General features: G+C 38.1%; 1 pseudogene; it reads right to left on the bottom strand.

Annotated features, from left to right (window-relative positions):
- Nucleotides 1-19423: 19423 nt before the first annotated feature.
- On the bottom strand, nt 19424-20476 carry LOC147606716 (glutamate decarboxylase pseudogene; annotated as a pseudogene).
- Nucleotides 20477-21024: the final 548 nt, after the last annotated feature.

Raw genomic sequence — 21024 nt, 5'->3', positions numbered from 1 at the left:
ACCATAGTGTCACTGATTACAATTCTCAAAATCTCTAGTTGAATCCTTATTTCCAATCATTCCTTCATCAGTGTACCTATGGCATCATTGGCAACCAGAACGCTCACCACCTGTTCACAGGGGCCTTTCGATAGTTCCTAGCTCATAGTAACCGGCAATATATTCACATATCAAAATGGAATCTTCGTTGAAGATCAGCAAGATCAACCAAGGGATCCATATAAAAGAGCCATTGACTCATCCGCCGTTGAGGACCAGTAAGGTCAACCAACCAGATCCATGCCCGAATTCAGAAAACAACTCTTACTCCTTGTTCCAATATCTTCCCTAACGTACGTGTGGGTATCTTCGGAGACCCAGAGCCCGAGCACCGTATGGTCAGCACCCTCTAGGATCCTTCACAGGTCACCTAGCGCTTCACTCATAGGCCACTTCCTTGGTCCCTCAGTCACTGTATCGGAAGCTCACCATTTAAATCAAACCCAGGCTGGTCAGCCAACCTTGCTACGTAAGACGTCCTCCGTTGACTCTCCGTCAGCAGTTGCAACTTTAACAGATAGGTCTCCATGACCTCATTCACAAGATGGTCAAAATGCTTCCCCAGCATTCTTAACATAAAACAGTCATTTAAAAATAGATTTCACATACAAATACAGTTCCAATAATATTTCCATCTTTTCTCATCACTCCACATCCTTTCACATTAGTCCCCATCTTTTCTCATCTTCCCACAATTTTTTTTCATCGATCCCTATCACATCACATCATTCCCACATCAAATCACATCCAATCCCATCATCCACACATCAATCCACATCATCCATACATCCATTTACATCATCCACATTAATCCACATCCATACATCCATCCACATCAATCCACATTATTCACACATCCATCCACATCTTCCATACATCCATCCACATCAATCCACACGTCAATCCACATCATCCATACATCTATCCACATCAATCCACATTATCCACACATCAATCCACATCATCTATACATCCATTCACGTCAATCCACATTATCCACAAATCAACCCACATCATCTATACATCCATTCACGTCAATCCACATTATCCATTCACGTCAATCCACATCATCCATACATCCATTCATATCATCCACATCAATCCACATTATCCACTCATCCATCCACATCAATCCACATTATCCCTACATCAATCCACATCATCCATACATCCATTCACGTCAATCCACATTATCCACACATCAACCCACATCATCCATACATCCATCCATGCCAATCCACATTACCAACACATCAATCCACATCATCCATACATCCATCCACATCATCCACATCAATCCACACGTCAATCCACATTACCCACACGTCAATCCACATCATCCATACATCCATCCACATCATCCACATCATCCACATTATCGACTCATCCATCCACATCAATCCACACGTCAATCCACATTACCCACACATCAATCCACATCATCCATACATCCATCCACATCAATCCACATTCTCCACTCATCCATCCACATTACCCACACATCAATCCACATCAATCTACATTCATTTCATAAGTATTCCCATTCTCATCTAATAACATCTTTTTCTAACTCATCACTTATTTCCTCATTTATCCTCATTAGATCACATCTACTTGCATCTACCCATACATCTCATCACTTCACATACATTAACATCTATCCAGTTTACATCGCATCTTATCACATCCATTTCACATCACATCTCATTGATTCACATCTCGATTCACATGCTAACACATTCATTCACGTCCCTTATCGTTCATTCACATCCCGATTCACATGTTAACACATTCATTCACGTCCCTTAACGTTCATTCACATCCCGATTCACATGTTATCACATTTATTCACATCCTATGTCATTCATTTACATCCTGATTCACATGACATCACATCTCATCTATTCATTCACATTTATCTGATTCGCATCTCATATCATCACATCTATTTACCTTTCATTCTCATCACTCCTATTCTCATCACATCCATCCATCCATTCTTTCCCATCTATCTGATTCGCATTACATCTCATCACATCTATTCACCTCATATTCTCGTCACTCCTATTCTCATCGCGTTCATCCATCCATTCATTCCCATCTATCTGATTTGCATCACATATCATCACATCTATTTACCTCTCATTCTCATCACATCCATCCATCCATTCATTCCCATCTATGTGATTCACAGCCCATCTCATCACATCTATTTACCTCTCATTCTCATCACATCCATCCATCCATTCATTCCCATCTATCTGATTCCCATCACATCTATTTACCTCTCATTCTCATCACATCCATCCTCTATTCATTCTCATCTATCTAATTCATATCACATCTTATCACATCTATTTATAGAATGTAAGAGAATTTCTATTTTTGATATAAACATTCTTTTTGCATCTATTTATGCATAAGAACAACTTCAGTGGAAAATAACACTTTTTTAAAAATCTGTTTATACATCTATTTATGCATAAATTCAATTTTAAGGAGAATAACACTTTTAAAATAAAAATAAACCTTTTATGCATCTTTCTATGCATAAAATCAAAATTGATGAGAATAACTCTTTTGAAATAAAAATAAGTTTTTTTATGCATCTTTCTATGCATAAAATCAAAATTGATGAGAATAACTCTTAAGAAATAAAACTAAATTTCTTTATGCATCTTTCTATGCATAAAATCAAAATTGATGAGAATAACTCTTTTGAAATAAAAATAAATTTCTTTATGCATCTTTCTATGCATAAAATCAATATTGATGAGAATAACTCTTTTGAAATAAAAATAAATTTCTTTATGCATCTTTCTATGCATAAAATCAAAATTTGATGAAAGTAACGCTTTTATATTAAAAAAATCTTTTATGCATAAATTCAATTTTAATGAAAGTAACACTTTTATAATAAAAAAATTCTTTTATGCATCTATTTATGCATTAAAATCAATTTTGATGAAAGTAACACTTTTATAATCAAAATATTCCCAATATGCATCTTTCTATATGCATAGAAATCAATTCTAATGAAAGTAACACTTTTATACACTTTTATAATCAAAATATTCCCAATATGCATCTTTCTATATGCATAGAAATCAATTCTAATGAAAATAACACTTAATAAAAGTATTTCTAATATGCATTTTTCTATGCATAGAATAAAAATAACACTTTTAGAATACACAAGCGGTGGGGATTACTCTTTTTGAATAATAAAAAGGTAAAACTTATTTCACCAAATTTAAGAAAATTTTGCCATAACCTCCTTTGTATGGCTGACCATTTTTCACTCTAAAATTTACTAGACATTATCCAAGATGATTTAAATCATTCTAATCTAATCAATTTTCACTTTATCAAGAGTAAACAATATGAAAAGTTTAATTCCATCAATTTGATTACACATCTAGGATAAAGAAAGGCTGAATTTAATAATGAAGAGAAGGGGGAAAGCCTTTTGAGCAAGGCATAACATCCATTTTCATTTTAAAGAAAGCAAAAATCGAAAAACCATAAATTAGAATAAGAAAAAGTAGAATTTCTAACTTACTAGGAGTTTTGTGAGCTTTCCTTTGACTTAATGGTTTGAGGGATCTACTCTTATTTGAAATAAGAGTGGCCACCAATTATTTTGAAGAGGAAATGGTTAAAAACAAATGAATTATCAATGAATTCACTGTTTTTGGCTCTGGGAGGAGTCGAGTACCAGTGCATAAAACACTATTAACCATTTACAAAGAGGGATGCTTCATTTATAGACAAAAGTGAGTCTCTAACCAAGCAAACTGATTCTAGAATTTTCCAGATCAGTTTGGTCAATTTTTGACCATTTTTAGGTCAGTTTAGCTTACTTTTTGGATCTAGTTGAAGCACGAGAGAGGAGAGATGAAAATATTTCATTATTTGTGAGTTTAAAACTCAACCACACATGTGAAATAGGCGCCTCCTTCATGAGGGGAATTCCCCACACTGAGGTGTCAAAAATGCATCATTTCTTCTAAATATCTCTTCTTTTCTAACTAATAACCTTGTCCTTAGTCAACTCACTCTTCGTCTTATTTGAGTATTTACTCATTTTTGGGAGAAATTTCCTTTTATTCTTCAATATATCTCCTCCCTACATTTGGATTAATCTAATTGGTCCATAGGAACCTTAATTCAAAAATTTCAGAAAATCTGGACCCTTAGGCTAAGGTCCTTTTTACTTGATTTCAATTTATTCCAATTGCACATTGGAAATTTCTTTTTGAGTATCTGTTTCACGGAAAACCATTTTAGACACTAGGAGGATTTTTATATCAAAAAATATCTCAATTTTGAATTACCTCCCTCTAGATATTTTCTCTCTCTAGGCCAAAATAGGGTAAAACATGATCTTTCTTTTATTTCAGAGAGGGGAATAATTATAAGATCAGAAGGGGAGGTTTTTACACCTGAACACCTCAAAAGCCGGAGGGAGGAATCTTACATCCTACCCCACTTAAAAAACGCGAGATGTCCTCATCTCGCAAAATTAGAGGAGAACTCTTTTCCTTAAGATCCAACTGACTATGGGGTTCCTTATAGTCTGGTGAACCCAACAGAATCCTTGGATAAAGATTCCTTATATAAAACTCATCATCAGATAATAATTCACTCAGATCGTGTCATTCAAATCCTTATCACAATAATGGTATATTAGATCAAATTTTCTATCTGAACAGTCCTTCATGGAAATTTTCAATTATACAGATTTTTAATTTGACATCTCTTAACTTGATCCACTGGGTCAAGTGTTAACAGCAGCAATCTGCCAGAACAATCCACTAATCTCATAGTGATTTGCTGAAGTCATTAACGTCATATCAGCTATACGACCATCATCACACGGACTCGTCCCATTCATCCTCATTGTGGTTTTGCTTAGTTTATTACATTTCAACCAAAATTTAGGAATCTTTATTTTTCAATCAGAATACAAATCAACTCATCAGTTCTCAACCAGAATTTAAAATCATATCCACCACATTCAAATTCATCATCTCGATAGTATTAATGCTTATAATTTCAAGTCTTAGATTTACTCGTATATATTGCCAGTAATGAAGAGCTACAGTTATACCCTCGGTATATACGAATAGTCATGGTTCTTGGAACTATAAGGTGAATACCATCATGTCTAGGCCTCAAGAAAGTCAGGGATTCCATACAATTGTGGTACTTCCATATGAAGGCCCAATTACCAATTTATAAATTTCGGTTTTAATATCAGTTTGTATGAATTTTTTCACACAATTACAACCTTTTACTGCTTCTTCATAAATTTTTGACATTTTTGGCTTCACGGGGTTGATCCTCATTAGCCAATTCGCTCTGATACCAGCAGCTGTGAGGTCCCTATCCCCACCGCGCAACGAATTCAGGGGTGCTAGCAGCGGAAGTAGCACTTCTTGCATGGGGCAAGGTCCCACACTCGAGGCCTCGCCCACGGATATCTGGACAAGAGACTAATCCATCGGTTCTTCCAAAACCGAACCCGAAAAAAGCTTCCCTTGCCAGAAAAGCATTGGCGATTCCTCTAAGATAACTTTTCTCTATCGTAGTCAAAAGCCTTAACTAACTGAACTGATCTAACCGAACCCGTAAGTCCCATAGTAAGATGAGGGAAAAGATTGTAGTTGGATCATAGAGACCAATGCTTTTTTCGTCATTGAGAGGCACAGCCATTGATTCTTTTCCATAGAACAATTTTTGTCGAGGATTTACTTCATCTATCGAACCAGAATAGAATTGAGTCTCAATTTAGGGATCCATCAGTTTAGCCTAACCCCATCTAGTCCCATGGGTTAGCCAATTGCCCAACCACTGTAGTGATGGGATCCAATTAAGAATTTGGTTAGATTGTCCCGGGTACCAAGGAAAAGAGTTCCCAAGCCCCCTAGCTGGATATTCATGCAAACTTAAAACTAGTCACACCACTTACACACCCAATATGAAATTGCCTTTTTCATAGATTCAACAGTCTTTAAAACAATCATTTAATGAAACCATAGTGTCACTGATCACAATCCTCAAAATCTCCGGTTGAATCCTTATTTCCAATCATTCCTTCATCGATGTACCTATGGCATCGATAGTTCCTAGATCATAGTAACCAGTAATATATTCACATATCAAAATGGAATCTCCATTGAAGATCAGCAAGATCAACCAAGGGATCCATATAAAAGAGCCATGGACTCATCCGTTGAGGACCAGCAAGGTCAACCAACTAGATCCATGCCCAAATTCAGAAAACAACTCTTACTCCTTGTTCCAATATCTTCCCCGACGTACGTGTGGGTATCTTCGGCGACCCAAAGCCCAAGCACCGTATGGTCAGCACCCTCTAGGATCCTTCGCAGGTCACCTAGCACTTCACTCATAGGGCCGCTTCCTTGGTCCCTCATCCACTGTACCGGAAGCTCACATTTAAATCAAACCGAAGCTGGTCAAGACCTCGGCTTACCTTGCTACGCGAGACATCCTCCGTTGACTCTCTGTCAGCAGTTGCAACTTGAATAGATAGGTCTCCATGACCTCATTCACAAGACAGTCAAAATGCTTCCCCAGCATTCTTAACATAAAACAGTCATTTAAAAATAGATTTCACATACAAATACAGTTCCAACAATATTTCCATCTTTTCTCATCACTCCACATCCTTTCACATTAGTCCCCATCTTTTCTCATCTTCCCACAATCTTTTTCTTTCATCGATCCCTATCACATCACATCATTCCCACATCAAATCACATCCAATTGCATCATCCACACATCAATCCACATCGATCCCTATCACATCACATCATTCCCACATCAAATCACATCCAATCGCATCATCCACACATCAATCCACATCATTCCTACATCAAATCACATCCAATCGCATCATCCACACATCAATCCACATCATTCCCACATCAAATCACATCCAATTGCATCATCCACACATCAATCCACATCATCCATACATCCATCCACATCATCCACATCAATCCAGATCATCCATACATCCATCCACATCAATTCACATTATCCACACATCCATCCACATCAATCCACACGTCAATCCACATCATCTATACATCTATCCACATCAATCCACATTATCCACACATCAATCCACATCATCCATACATCCATTCACGTCAATCCACATTATCCACACATCAACCCACATCATCCATACATCCATTCACGTCAATCCACATTACCCACACATCAATCCACATCATCCATACATCCATCCACATCATCCACATCAATCCACATTATCCACTCATCCATCCACATCAATCCACATTATCCACACATCAATCCACATCACCCGTACATCTATTCACGTTAATCCACATTATCCACACATCCATCATCCACATCAATCCACATTATCTACTCATCCATCCACATCAATCCAATCCACATTACCCACACATCAATCCACATCATCCATACATCCATCCACATATCCACATATCCACATCATCCATACATCCATCCACATATCCACATCAATCCACATTATCAACTCATCCATCCACATTAATCCACACGTCAATCCACATTATTCACACATCAATCCACATCATCCATACATCATCCACATCAATCCACATTATCCACTCATCCATCCACATCAATCCACATCACCCACACATCAATCCACATCAATCCACATTCATTTCATTAGGAAGTGAATGGGGTATTCTTGGGCCCTTTAATTTGTCCAAGCCTAATCAAGGTGATTAAGGAATAGCCAAATGGGGGGTTGCCATGTGGACTGAAATGTTGGGTTTGTAAGAGAGGTGTAAGAGTGGTCAAAGGGTGCACTTTTTCCCCCAAAAAGGGGGGGAGGCAATTTTACAATTTTCGGACCTCCATAACCTCTACATACAAGCTCCGATTTGAGCGGAGATTACAGATCTGTGATCTACGCATCAAGAGCTTTCCATAGATATGTTACATGATATGGTTTTGTCCGCTAGATTTTAAATTTCATTTTTCCCCCAAAATTCAAATTCGAATAAAGTAGCCGTTTTGAATAAAGTAGCCGTTTTTAAATTCCATTTTCCCCCCAAAATTCAAATTCGAATAAAGTAGCCGTTTTGAAGCTTCTAATTAGAAAACGTTTCTTCTTAAGAGAAAAGGTTTGACTCCTTAAACTGCCAAATAAAAGGGCCCAAGAAGCCTTCCATTGAGGTCCTAATGCATAAGTATTCCCATTCTCATCTAATCACATCTTTTTTTAACTCATCACTTATTTCCTCATTTATCCTCATCAAATCACATCTACTTGCATCTACCCATACATCTCATCACTTCACATACATTAACATCTATCCAGTTTACATCGCATCTTATCACATCCATTTCACATCACATCTCATTTATTCACATGCTAACACATTCATTCACATCCCTTATCGTTCATTCATATCTCGATTCACATGTTATACATTCATTCATGTCCCTTATTGCTCATTCACATCCTGATTCACATGTTATCACATTCATTCACATCCTATATCATTCATTTACATCCTGATTCATTTACATCCTATATCATTCATTCACATCCTATATCATTCATTCACATCCTATATCATTCATTTACATCATTCATTTACATCCTGATTCACATGACATCACATCTCATCTATTCATTCACATTTATCTGATTCGCATCTCATATCATCACATCTATTTACCGTTCATTCTCATCACTTCTATTCTCATCACTTCTATTCTCATTCATTCACATCCTATATCATTCATTTACATCATTCATTTACATCCTGATTCACATGACATCACATCTCATCTATTCATTCACATTTATCTGATTCGCATCTCATATCATCACATCTATTTACCGTTCATTCTCATCACTTCTATTCTCATCACATCCATCCATCCATTCTTTCCCATCTATCTGATTCGCATTACATCTCATCACATCTATTCACCTCATATTCTCGTCACTCCTATTCTCATCGCATCCATCCATCCATTCATTCCCATCTATCTCATTCGCATCACATATCATCACATCTATTTACCTCTCATTCTCCTCACATCTATTCTCATCACATCCATCCATCCATTCATTCCCATCTATTTGATTCGCATCCCATCTCATCACATCTATTTACCTCTCGTTCTCATCACTTCTATTCTTATCAGATCCATCCATCCATTTATTCCCATCTATCTGATTTGCATCCCATCTCATCACATCTATTTACCTCTCATTCTCATCACTTCTATTCTCATCACATCCATCCTCTATTCATTCTCATCTATCTGATTCATATCACATCTATTTATAGACTGTAAGAGAATTCTTATTTTTGATATAAAGATTCTTTACGCATCTATTTATGCATAAGAACAACTTCAATGGGAAATAACACTTTTATAAAAATCCTTTTATGCATCTATTTATGCATAAATTCAATTTTAAGGAGAATAACACTTTTGAAATAAAAAAAATCTTTTATGCATCCTTCTATGCATAAATTCAATTTTAAAGAGAATAACTCTTTTGAAATAGAATTAAATTTCTTTATGCATCTTTCTATGCATAAAGTCAAAATTGATGAGAATAACTCTTTTGAAATAAGAATAAATTTCTCTATGCATCTTTTTATGCATAAAATCAAAATTGATGAGAATAACTCTTTTGAAATAAAAATAAATTTCTTTATGCATCTTTCTATGCATAAAATCAAAATTTGATGAAAGTAACGCTTTTATTTTAAAAAAAAATCTTTTATACATCTATTTATGCATAAATATTATTTTAATGAAAGTAACACTTTTATAATAAAAAAATTCTTTTATGCATCTATTTATGCATAAAAATCAATTTTGATGAAAGTAACACTTTTATAATCAAAATATTCCCAATATGCATCTTTCTATTCATAGAGATTAATTCTAATGGAAATAACACTTTTATAATAAAAATATTTCTAATATGTATTTTTCTATGCATAGAATATAAATAACTCTTTTAGAATACACAAGTGGTGGGGATTACTCTTTTTGAATAATAAAAAGATAACTCATTTCACTAAATTTAAGAAAATTTTGCCATAACCTCCTTTGTATGGCTGACCATTTTTCAAAATTTTTCACTCTAAAATTTACTAGAAATTATCCAAGATGATTTAAATCATTCTAATCTAATCAATTTCCACTTTATTAAGAGTAAACAATATGAAAAATTTGATTACACAACTAGGATAAAGAAAGACTGAATTTAATAATGAAGAGAAGGGGGAAAGCCTTTCCAGCAAGGCATAACATCCATTTTCATTTTAAAGAAAGCAAAAATCAGAAAACCATAAATTAGAATAAGAAAAAGTAGAATTTATAACTTACTAGGAGTTTTGTGAGCTTTTCTTTGGCTTGATGGTTTGAGGGATCTACTCTTGTTTGCAACAAGAGTGGCCACCAATTCTTTTGAAGAGGAAATGGTCAAAAACAAATGAATTATCAATGAATTCACTGTTTTTGGCTCTGGAGGAGTAGAGTACCAATGCATAAAACACTATTAACCATTTACAAAGGGGAAGGCTTCATTTATAGGAAAAAGTGAGCCTCTGACCAAGCAAACTGATTCTAGAATTTTCCAGATCAGTTTGGTCAACTTTTGACCATTTTTAGGTCGGTTTAGCTTACTTTTTGGATCTAGTTGAAGTAGGAGAGATAAAAATATCTCATTATTTGTGAGTTTAAAACTCAACCACACATGTGAAATAGGCACCTCCTTCATGAGGGGAACTCTCCACACTAAGGTGTCAAAAATGCATCATTTCTTCTGAATATCTCTTCTTTTTTAACTAATAACCTTGTCCTTAGTCAACTCTTCATCTTATGTGAGTATTTACTCATTTTTGGGGGGATTTCCTTTTTTTCTTCAATTTATCTCCTCCCTACATTTGGATTAATCTAATTGGTCCATAAGAACAATAATTCAAAAATTTCAGAAAATATGGACCCTTAGGCTAAGGTCCTTTTTACCTGATTTTAATTTATTCTAATTGCACATTGGAAATTTCTCTTTGAATATCTGTTTCAAAGGAAACCCTTTTAGACACTAGGAGGAATTTAATCTCTAAAAATATCTCAATTTTGAATTACCTCTCTCTAGACATTTTCTCTCTCTAGGCCAAAACAGGGTAAAACAGGATCTTTCTTTTATTTCAGAAAGGGGAATAATTATAAGATCAAATGGGGAGGTTTTTACACCTGAACACCTCAAAAGTCCAGAGGGAGGAATCTTATATCCTACCCCACTTAAAAAACACGAGATGTCCTCATCTCGCAAAATTAGAGGTTCTCTCAAGGGTGGAAGTTAGATTGTGCAAGTCAAGAAATAACTCTTAAAGAGTTGCAAGCTTCCATTGCTTATTGTGTGAAAGGCAAACAAAAAAAAGAGAAAACGCCCTCTAAAAATCCAGTTCAAAAATGTAAGATTCCTCCCCAGCCTCTCAAAATGTCCCAGCATCTTCCCTTGTAATTATTCCCTCTTCAGAAATATAAAAGACTTGTTTCTAACTGTTTTAACCTAGAGAGAGAAAATATTCTAGAGAGAGAATATTCAAATTTTTAATATTTTTGGATAAAAAATTACCTCATCTTATTAAAATAAGTTCCCCTGAAACAGAAATTCAAAAAGAACTTTCCAATGTGCAATTGGAATTAATTGGAAATGGGTATAAAGGACCTTAGCCTAAGGGTCTAGATTTTCAAAAATTTTGGATTATGGTCCAATTAAGGTTCCTATGGGCCAATAGCATCAATCCATGTGTAGGGAGGAGATAAATCCAATTTTGTAAAAGAAGATACCCAAAAATGAGTAAATGCTCACATAAGATGAAGAGTTAAAAATGTACAAGGTTTATTAGTAAAAAACTATGAGCAATATTAAAAATATGAGATATTTTGGGTATAATGATTCCATTTTGACACATATGTAAGGAAGGGGAGTTCTTTAAAGGAGGTGCATATTTCACATGCTTGAATGAGTTTTAAACTCAAAAATAATGTGATATTTTTATCTCTCCTCTCTCTTGAACCAAACCAAATCAAAATGGAACCAAACCGAATCAAAAAGTAACCAAACTAGGTCCAAATCTAGTCCAAATTCAACCAAACTGAATTTGGAAAATTCTAGAATTCAGTTAGCTTTGGTTAGAGCTTCCCTCTCCTATAAATAGAACATGAGTCCTTTGAAAAAAATAGAAGAATTTACTACACTAGAGTTATGCTGAAATAATGCTAATTTCTACTATTCTCTAAAATTCTCTCCAAATTGAAGAAATTGGAGCTTCCCTTTTTCTTCAATCCCCATTGGTGGCTCCATCAACATACTTAACCAATTGATTGGTTGGGGGCCTCTACCGTGAACAAAGAATCAAGCAAATTGTAAGGTAAATGGTGAATTTTGATCTTTTCTATAATTTCTCAATGCTTCTCTCTTCTCAACCCCTCTCAAGCTTGAGAAGCTTAATTGAAATGGTTTTTTAATGCTATTGAAGTTAATTAATGAATGGTAGTGAAGAGTTACATATTTAGATGAATGCTATTGAAGTCAATTGATTAATGATAGTTAAGAATTACATAAATTTCTATTTATGCTTAATTCAAATGGTTTTTATGTAAATTCTCTCTCTCACTCAAGAAATGGTCATACTCATGACCCATTCTCAATCCAAATGAAGCTTTTCATAAAGCTTTTCCTTAATCCAAGATTAATCTATGTGCTTGAGGCCAAATTAATGGCTTTTTTCTATGCTTTTAGTTTATGTATATTGATGATTCAATCCATTATGGATTAATGATCCAATTAGGATCATTCTAATCATTTTCTTAATGATAAGTTTTATCCTTCAAAATAAATTGAGATTTATCAGTCATAGTAGCGGAGCTATGGCAAAAATAGTTGTACGGTCAGCCCACAAAGCATATGGTAGCAGCCTTGGCCACTCTCGCATTCTTTCTCTGCATGCCTTAGCCAAAGCTTTAATGATTGGAGGATGTCCTCGCTCACTTTTACCATTGCCCTCAGGGTTGTAAGCACATGTTAGGGACAGTTTGATGCCAATTCTAGAGAAGAATTTCCTTGCTTCTTCAACATCTATCTCACCCCTATCAGCTGTTCTTTTCCCAACACAACGATACCGGCAAATCACATCTTCCAAGAGAAATTTGCATACTGTTTCCGTACTCTTTGTTCTAAGAGCATGCCCTTCTACCTGATTTGTCAAATCTTCTCTTGCAAGTGCTATGTACCGCATCTGCCAAATTCCCAAAGGCATTGTAAACTAGATCCACTACCCATTTGTAGTGCATGGCAGGTGGGTAGGTTGGTTGCAAGCCATCACGATGTCGCACATTTGAGTACATTTGACATACCATGCATGTTTCCACATATTGGGAAATATCCTTGTACATTCCTTTCTACCAATATCTTTCCTTTATTTTGGTAAAGGTGGCCCACACACTTCGATGTCCAGCCCAGAGACTCTCATGGAATTCTTTCATGAGCTTCCCTTGAGTCTCTTTATCACATATGACTCTCTGTGGCATAGCATTCCTCTGCTTAGGATGCTTCCACAGGTACCCATCCTTTAGAAAATACCCATATGCTTTTCTGCGGATCCTCTTAAATTCTGAGTCAGACCAATTTTCCTGTCTTATCAAAGTACTCAAGTATTGACCAATAAGCAACCAATCTCCTTCATACATTTCCTCAGTAAAAGACTCAAGTGCATTTGATAAGCAAGTATGGTGCCTTTTTGCATATGCAGTAGTATAGAACTTTGTACCTACATCATCAATGTCACTAATCATCCCTTCTTCATCTTCATACCTGGCTCTTGAAGGCATATCTGCAACTGGGTTATCTTTTCCTGCAATATGCTCAAACTCAGGATTTAGTGACTTGATATAGACAATCCACCTAAGCATAGCGATATCTGGAGTGGTGCAGCTTGCAATCATCCCAATGAGTGGCAAAGCAATCAGTTTCCACAAGTACAGATGCCCCAATAAGATATTCTTTTTCACATTTTAGAGCAGTGACTATTCCCCATAACTCCCTCTTGATCTGCGGATATTTTTGCTGACGAATGCTTAATACCTTTGCTCCAAATCTGATTACATACCTGTGATCATCCTCATCATCTTGCCCTACTGCCCATCCTATCCCAGTAGGACTAGTATCAACTGTAACAATCACAGGCCTGCCACACTCATAATCTGCCTTCCTTAGGGTAGGTGATGATTGGAGCAGATATTTCAGCTTTCGCATAGCTTTAGTATGTGCTGCACTCCACAAAAATTTTTGATTTTTCCTCAAAAGTTGATAAAGAGGATCTGCTACATGTGCATAATGTGGGATCCATATAACATAAAAGACACATGCACCAAGAAATCTCCCCAGCTGTGTAACATTAATGCATATCTCTTTCATTCTTTGTATTGCATCTATCTTGGTTGGACAAGGTCGGCGTCCATTAGTACTACAAAGATGCCCCACGATTAGCACTTCACCAACCCCAAACACTGATTTCGATCCAGACAAAGTAAGATTCACCTCTTCAAGCCTGGATAGAATCATATCACAATCTTTTATATGATTTCCCACAAACTTGCGGCACCCCCTCGAATCCAAATCCCCTTCTTTATCTTTCTCATCACAGCCTTTTATTGGCACATCATCCAGAAAAGGCATAGTTATTTGTGGTATGAAGTCTCGCAAGACTTTATTCATTCCATTCATCATATGCGCCACTGAGTTGGTGGCTCCCTGTGGTAAGGTACACATCCTTACCAATCCCAAAGGGGTTTTCATTGTGGTCAAGTCCCTGCTTTGTATATCCAGCTGAAACTGATCATATCCCGAATACAGATCACCCATAGAGTATATAGCTTTCCCTGCAAATGCTTCTGCAAACTCGTCCACAATCGGACCTGCTCCCACATTCCTGATTGTGACCTTGTTTACAGGTTGCATGTCTTGAATGAAGCGCAATGTTCCATTTTTCTTTGGCACGGTAAACCATCTCTTGGAGTATGGAGCGCATGATGGCTCCAAAATTCCCATCCTGATCTTTTCTTTTAGTAATTCCATCAGCTTGGGCAAGAGAGCCTTTGGTACTGGAATCGACCGCAGGTTCTAGGGCACATGTGGAACAGTGAAGATCACCATTGGCGCTGTTACACTTGGATCAACACAGCCTATCTCATGCGGCTGAAAAGCAAAGGCTTTCCCATGTTTAACAAGCATCTCCTCAAAGCATTCCCTTTCAACTGGCAACAGAAAATCCTTTTCACCAATCTTCAGCTCTTTTAGGGTTTCCTGTGTAAACTTATGCCCAATTTTCTTCGGATTTCTGAGATTCGGTTGCATAGAGGCTTCATCTATTTTCTCGTTGCTTCCTGGTGGCAAGGGCAAGGCAACTGGTTTCACCTTCTTTGCAACCGTTTTATACTTTGTATCAACATGAGCATCCATCTCACAATTCATGTTTTTACATTCCATCCCCTCAAATTCCCGGATTATATCATACATCCCCACAGATGACACCTCTATCATCTCATTTCCACCCTGTAAGCATGCTCTTTCCATAGCAAAAAGCACACCCATAATATCCACAAATGACACCTCATCAAGCACCCCTGAAATAAACTCATTCTTCTCCAAAAGACCACACTGCTCAAAACTTTTTTGTTCATTTTGTACATGTCGACGCATGCCATGCTTCAAATCCTTGCTTTTTACAAAGACCAGTGACCCATAGCTAGAAAATCCCTGAAAATTTGCTGAAAAGTTATTTACATTGATTGAGTCCTGCGAGAACTCATTTTCCCTTGTACCATTGGAATCCCGCTTTACAATGGCACCTGGCCAAAATCCCTCATCTCCCTGTAATTCATGAATTCTCTGTTTATCTTTGGGAGTGACTGTGCTTGAAGAGACTCACGGTTCCTTTCATGGTTAATGCAAACTATCAAAAACTGAACAGCTTTCTTGCCATCTTTACTCCTTATTCTTGCATATGCCGAGCCATCATCCAAAACCTTTGTTTCCATCCTCACAGCTGTAATGTAGGGCTGCCCAAGGATGAGGGGATACGATGACATCTCCTGAACAAAGAAGTTCTGATCATCTTTCACATCCCCTATAGTTACCCTTACATTTGGACAGGCTGCATAGAGCTCTCCAGATGAGTTATTAGCTGCTTTAATCATCCACCCATGATCTACATCCATTGGCCACTTACATTTGTTGTAGAGATTTTTAGCCATAAGATTTATTTCAGGCCCATGATCGATTAGAGCGACATACGGCTCTTCCAAGTCACCTATCTTGACAAGGGTTTCAGTGGTGGCCCTTGCCCAATGGCTCCTGGAGTAATGACTCTTTGTAAGAACTTCTTTTTCATCATCCTCTTCCACAAAGCGCACTTGTCGTGCCCCTTCAGCAGAGTGATTACATTCCACTACATTCTCTCTCTCTTCCTTTTGCTGTATCTGTACTCCATGAGTCTTGGAAGTGCTTGTCTCCCCTTGTGATGGAATAGATTCAATTATGGACTGCCTTTTCCTCCGTATAATATCAATTATCTCATCATGGAATTCTTTCTTTGCAATTCCCAAGACTTCCCCTAGTGTAAATTCCACCCTACTGTTTAGAATCCTCTCTTCAAGCACCTTTTTGAGATCTGTTGCGGCTTCAATATCAGATTGAAGCTTGTAGAGTGGACTTTTCCCTTTACCCTTCTCCTTCTCATGCTTCATTTTTGCTGGCACTTCTTCCATTGATACTTCCTGTGGAGGTTTGCTATGCAGTGGAGGCATATGTGATGGCCCACGATCCTTCTTTTCACTACCACGGGTGACCCTTTTTGATGGCCCACCTTCCTCATTTTCCCTCTTACGCTTTTCCTCTACCTGTGCCTCATTATTCTGGCATTTTGCAATGTAGGCATGAACAGATAAAGAATCCACAGGCTCTTCCCAGCCTCAAGACATATACAGTCACCTGCCTCATGCAAAGCCTGTTTAGACACCTTCTTTGATGCAATTAGCTCCATTGTTGATGGCCAAAAATCTTCATTCTCATAATCTTCACCATTCTCAGATTCCTGCGTTGATTGACCAGCCTTTAACCCATAGGTTGCTACCTCAACCATAGAGATGGCATGGCTAGCAGCCATATCCTCAACCAGCTTTTTCATCCCTCCTTTCCCAAAGTTTGTGCTTAATGGAAGACCAGTCTCTGTAAGGTGGATTTTCCCATCTTTGAAAAACACAAGTTGATTTCTGAGGGCTTCCTGATAGCTAGCACAGTCTTTCTTTGCATGTTCTGGGTCATCACACCATATACATCTGAATGTAAACCCTTCTTTGCTTTGAGGCCTTTGCATAGAAGCATGCCCTAATGGTAGCCCTTTTTCTTCAATCCTGGACATCTTCAATTTTAGGTCTCGCATGCCCTTAATAAGCTCGTCCATCGGCCCTTCTACCTTTGGGATTGCAGCAGCTGGTTTTGGTAGATTCTCACGGATAACAGCAGTTATAGGAGTTGCCGAGCTCATCACCATTTTATCCCTCCTTCGCTGTCGCTTTGCTAGCATGGTGACCGCATCCTCGACATCATTCCAATCATTCTTTAGCCCCTGCTCTGTATCCTTATCCTCAAGGAGAAATTCTAGTTTTTCTTGGAGATCTTTCCCAGCTGCTTGTAAGAAAAGCTCTGTTTTTTCCCTGTCCAAGGTTGTTCGCTCTATCCTTGACAGCTGGGCATAGTGCTTCTCAAACTCTCTTAGCAACTCTGTGGCAGAAATTCCCATTTTGGGTTTTGTGACCCATTCCAAGAAAGTTCGTTTGGTCACCCGCTCGGAATCCTCCATGAAATATTCATCCTTCAAAGCAAGCTTGAACTCCTCCCAATTTCGGCCACCATGTGCTACCTGTAATCCTCTTATGCGCTCTCTTATTTCAGGAACACATACCAGCTCAAAGCTTCGAACCATATCCTCCTCAGTCACCCTGTTTAGCTCCATTTCCTTTGTGTAATTGCGCAAGTACTTTGTGATGTCCTTACCATCAAATTGATCCACCTTTTTCACAATTGACTGCAGTGCTTTAGTCGTGGAAATTTGCCCCCTCTCAGCAGCTTGCTGCTGTTGCATATACATAGTAAACATCTGAAACATTTGCATAACCCCGGGGTCAAAATGAACCCCCTGTCCCTCAGGATTCTCAGCCATAGCTTCCCTGTATATTTCACCACACTCTCACCCCAGCAATTTCACGTCGGGTTCACCAAAAAACTTGTCGTGACGTGGGCGGTGTCGCTGGGAAAGTGCGAGACTTCTGGCTATGAGAGTAGCTTCAAATCCCACCAAGAAAACACAAACACATAACTCTTCAAGGAGCGTAAGACATCTCCATTTTTTATGACATATACATGTGCGAATTCACTTCAATCATTCCCCAAATTCAGCTTGATGATTGCACATAAATTGTGTATCATGAGCATGACCAGTTCCAAGCATAGATCTCTTGTCTTTTCCAAGTGCCTCAAACATATCACATGTAGACATAACACAATTTACAAAAGATTTCCATATACATGTGACCATTCACATCACTTAAATCTTATATTGCCAACTCCATCATTTCAAGATGTCTCTTGATCTCATGAAAACCTGCTTTCAGATTCCAACAACTCACAAGGCAAAAGATGACACATGGCATATGTACATCATATTCATGTGATTTTTAAAAAAAAACTCCGTCTAACAATCCGAAATCCAGTGCTTTTCTATTCCATGGTTCTCCAAAACCATATATACTCTATACGATTTTTTTGAAATCGTAAGTAACAAAATAAACAAAATACTTATCTCAGAGTAAAAAAAAGAAGTGAACTCATGAATTTCTTTTTCCCCATATTCTGCTTCGCTTCAGTATGCGCCAATTTCAGCATTCACAAAGGTTCTCATTTCATTTCACTTGTATACTGTGAGAATTTTGAAGAACATGACATTGGATAGAGCTTTATTTTCTCTTTAATTCGAGCCCCAGGATGCCCTAAACAGTAGCGCTCCTCACAATTTCTGAGTTTCTGGTTCGATTAAGCTCTGGTTCTCTCCTTCCCCCCCGTTTTTGCATATCCCCTTTCCTATCTGCGTTTTCTGGTTTTTTCCCTTTTCTTTCCCGCAAGAGAATCGGGCTCCTTCGCCTTTTGCAGCTAAAATTTCGAATTTCCCCCGATTCGAATACACTGTGCCTCCTTTTTTTTAGCTTATTAATCAGAGATTTCCTTTTAAAAAAAAACTCTTTCGCATGCCACGCAAGCCGCCACCTTGCGTCTGTGCTGCTGCCCCTGGTTATGCTGCCCGATTCGGTGGCTGTGCTGTGGCTCCTTTGTGGTACCCGCCATGGATGAGAGCTTTTGGCTTGAGCTTGGTTGTTCCTTTGCTAAGGTAGCTGCCACCACAGACTCAATCAGCTTGGGGGGCCCGAGCATCCAAGTACTCTAGCACTCTGTTGATGTCGTTCACTAGGCGTTGCACTAAGGTGCAGCTGAAGTCCTCTCTGATCACCACCCTCAGTAGACTCACATGCTGTGCATCCGGAGCCATAGTGTAGGCAGGCACAATCCAACCATACCTGCGAAGGTTGTCTGCAATCTCATACTCATCGTGTTCGCTCTTGTCCTTGAGAGAGAATGCCACCACTGGCACGCCCACCTCCTTTGACAAAATATCAAACCTCCCAGTCTTGAGAATCCCGTCACACAACATCTTGGCATTGGAACGGCAATTGTCCATTATACTCTTGTAACCCTCAAACCCTAGACGGATGAGCTGATAGTACTGTGCAATGATTTGGCTAGCTCCTTTGGAGAAATTGAGAGTGAAGGTGAGCTGGTTTGCCCCCCCAAGGTAGTTCACGTGGAAGATGAGCTCCTCTGGTAGGTCTTTCTTGCTCTTCCATATTACCCACCCAATCCCTGCGTACACGAGGCCATACTTGTGACCACCCTCACACATGGTAACCTAAAATCCCACTCTATCTCCGGGTACAAAAATGGTACCACAAAACCACCGCTGGCCGCATCCACATGAATTGGAGTGTCCCATCCTGTTTCCTTGTTCTTTTTCTCAAGCAGATCATTCAAACGCTTCACATCTTCAAACTCCCCATTGTATGTGGAACCTAGAATCGTGCACACATAGATGGTGTTCTCATTCACTAGCTGGACTGCCTTCTCAGGATCCATCACATAGTATCCATCTCTCAGCCTTGTTCTTAATTCTGGGTGGTGGAAATGAAAGCCACCACCCAAGACCTTTCCCTCCATTAGCTTCATCATTGCCTTATTAATGCCCAGGCCAACCCCGAGCCTCCAACAGTGCATCTCATCATACAAACCCAGAGCCTCCTTGTTTTGCTCATTCCGAGTAAGAACAGAAATCATGGCATTCCAAGACACGATATCTCAAAAGGGCATTCTTTCAAAACCAATCCTTACATCATACATGCTCTCACATTTCCATACATGTTGAGAAGGGTGTTCCCTACTACAAGGTCTACCATAAGCATAAAACTCCATAATTCACACCACACTTATGTATAGAGGCTTTGAGACCTGGCTCAGTCTCAGCTAGTCTTATTGAACCTCATTTACAATATGAACATATGTACTTAGGCATCATATAATGACTCAAGTCATGGCACTTAATCCCATGCATCTGGATTTGCATTTAATGGCCTCATATGCATGGTTTCACACCATAGACGTGCCATGGCACGACAGCGCAAGAAGTGCTACTTTCACTGCTAGCACCCTTGAATTCATTGCGCGGTGGGGATAGGGACCTCATAGGAAATAAGGATTCAACCAGAGATTTTGAGGATTAT

This window comes from Cibotium barometz, chromosome 57, assembly GCF_041138505.1.
Source record: "Cibotium barometz isolate CiBa-2024 chromosome 57, ASM4113850v1, whole genome shotgun sequence".
Taxonomy (NCBI): Eukaryota; Viridiplantae; Streptophyta; class Polypodiopsida; order Cyatheales; family Cibotiaceae; genus Cibotium; species Cibotium barometz.
Note: the sequence above shows the minus strand (reverse complement) of the source record. Positions and strands in the feature narration are given on the sequence as shown.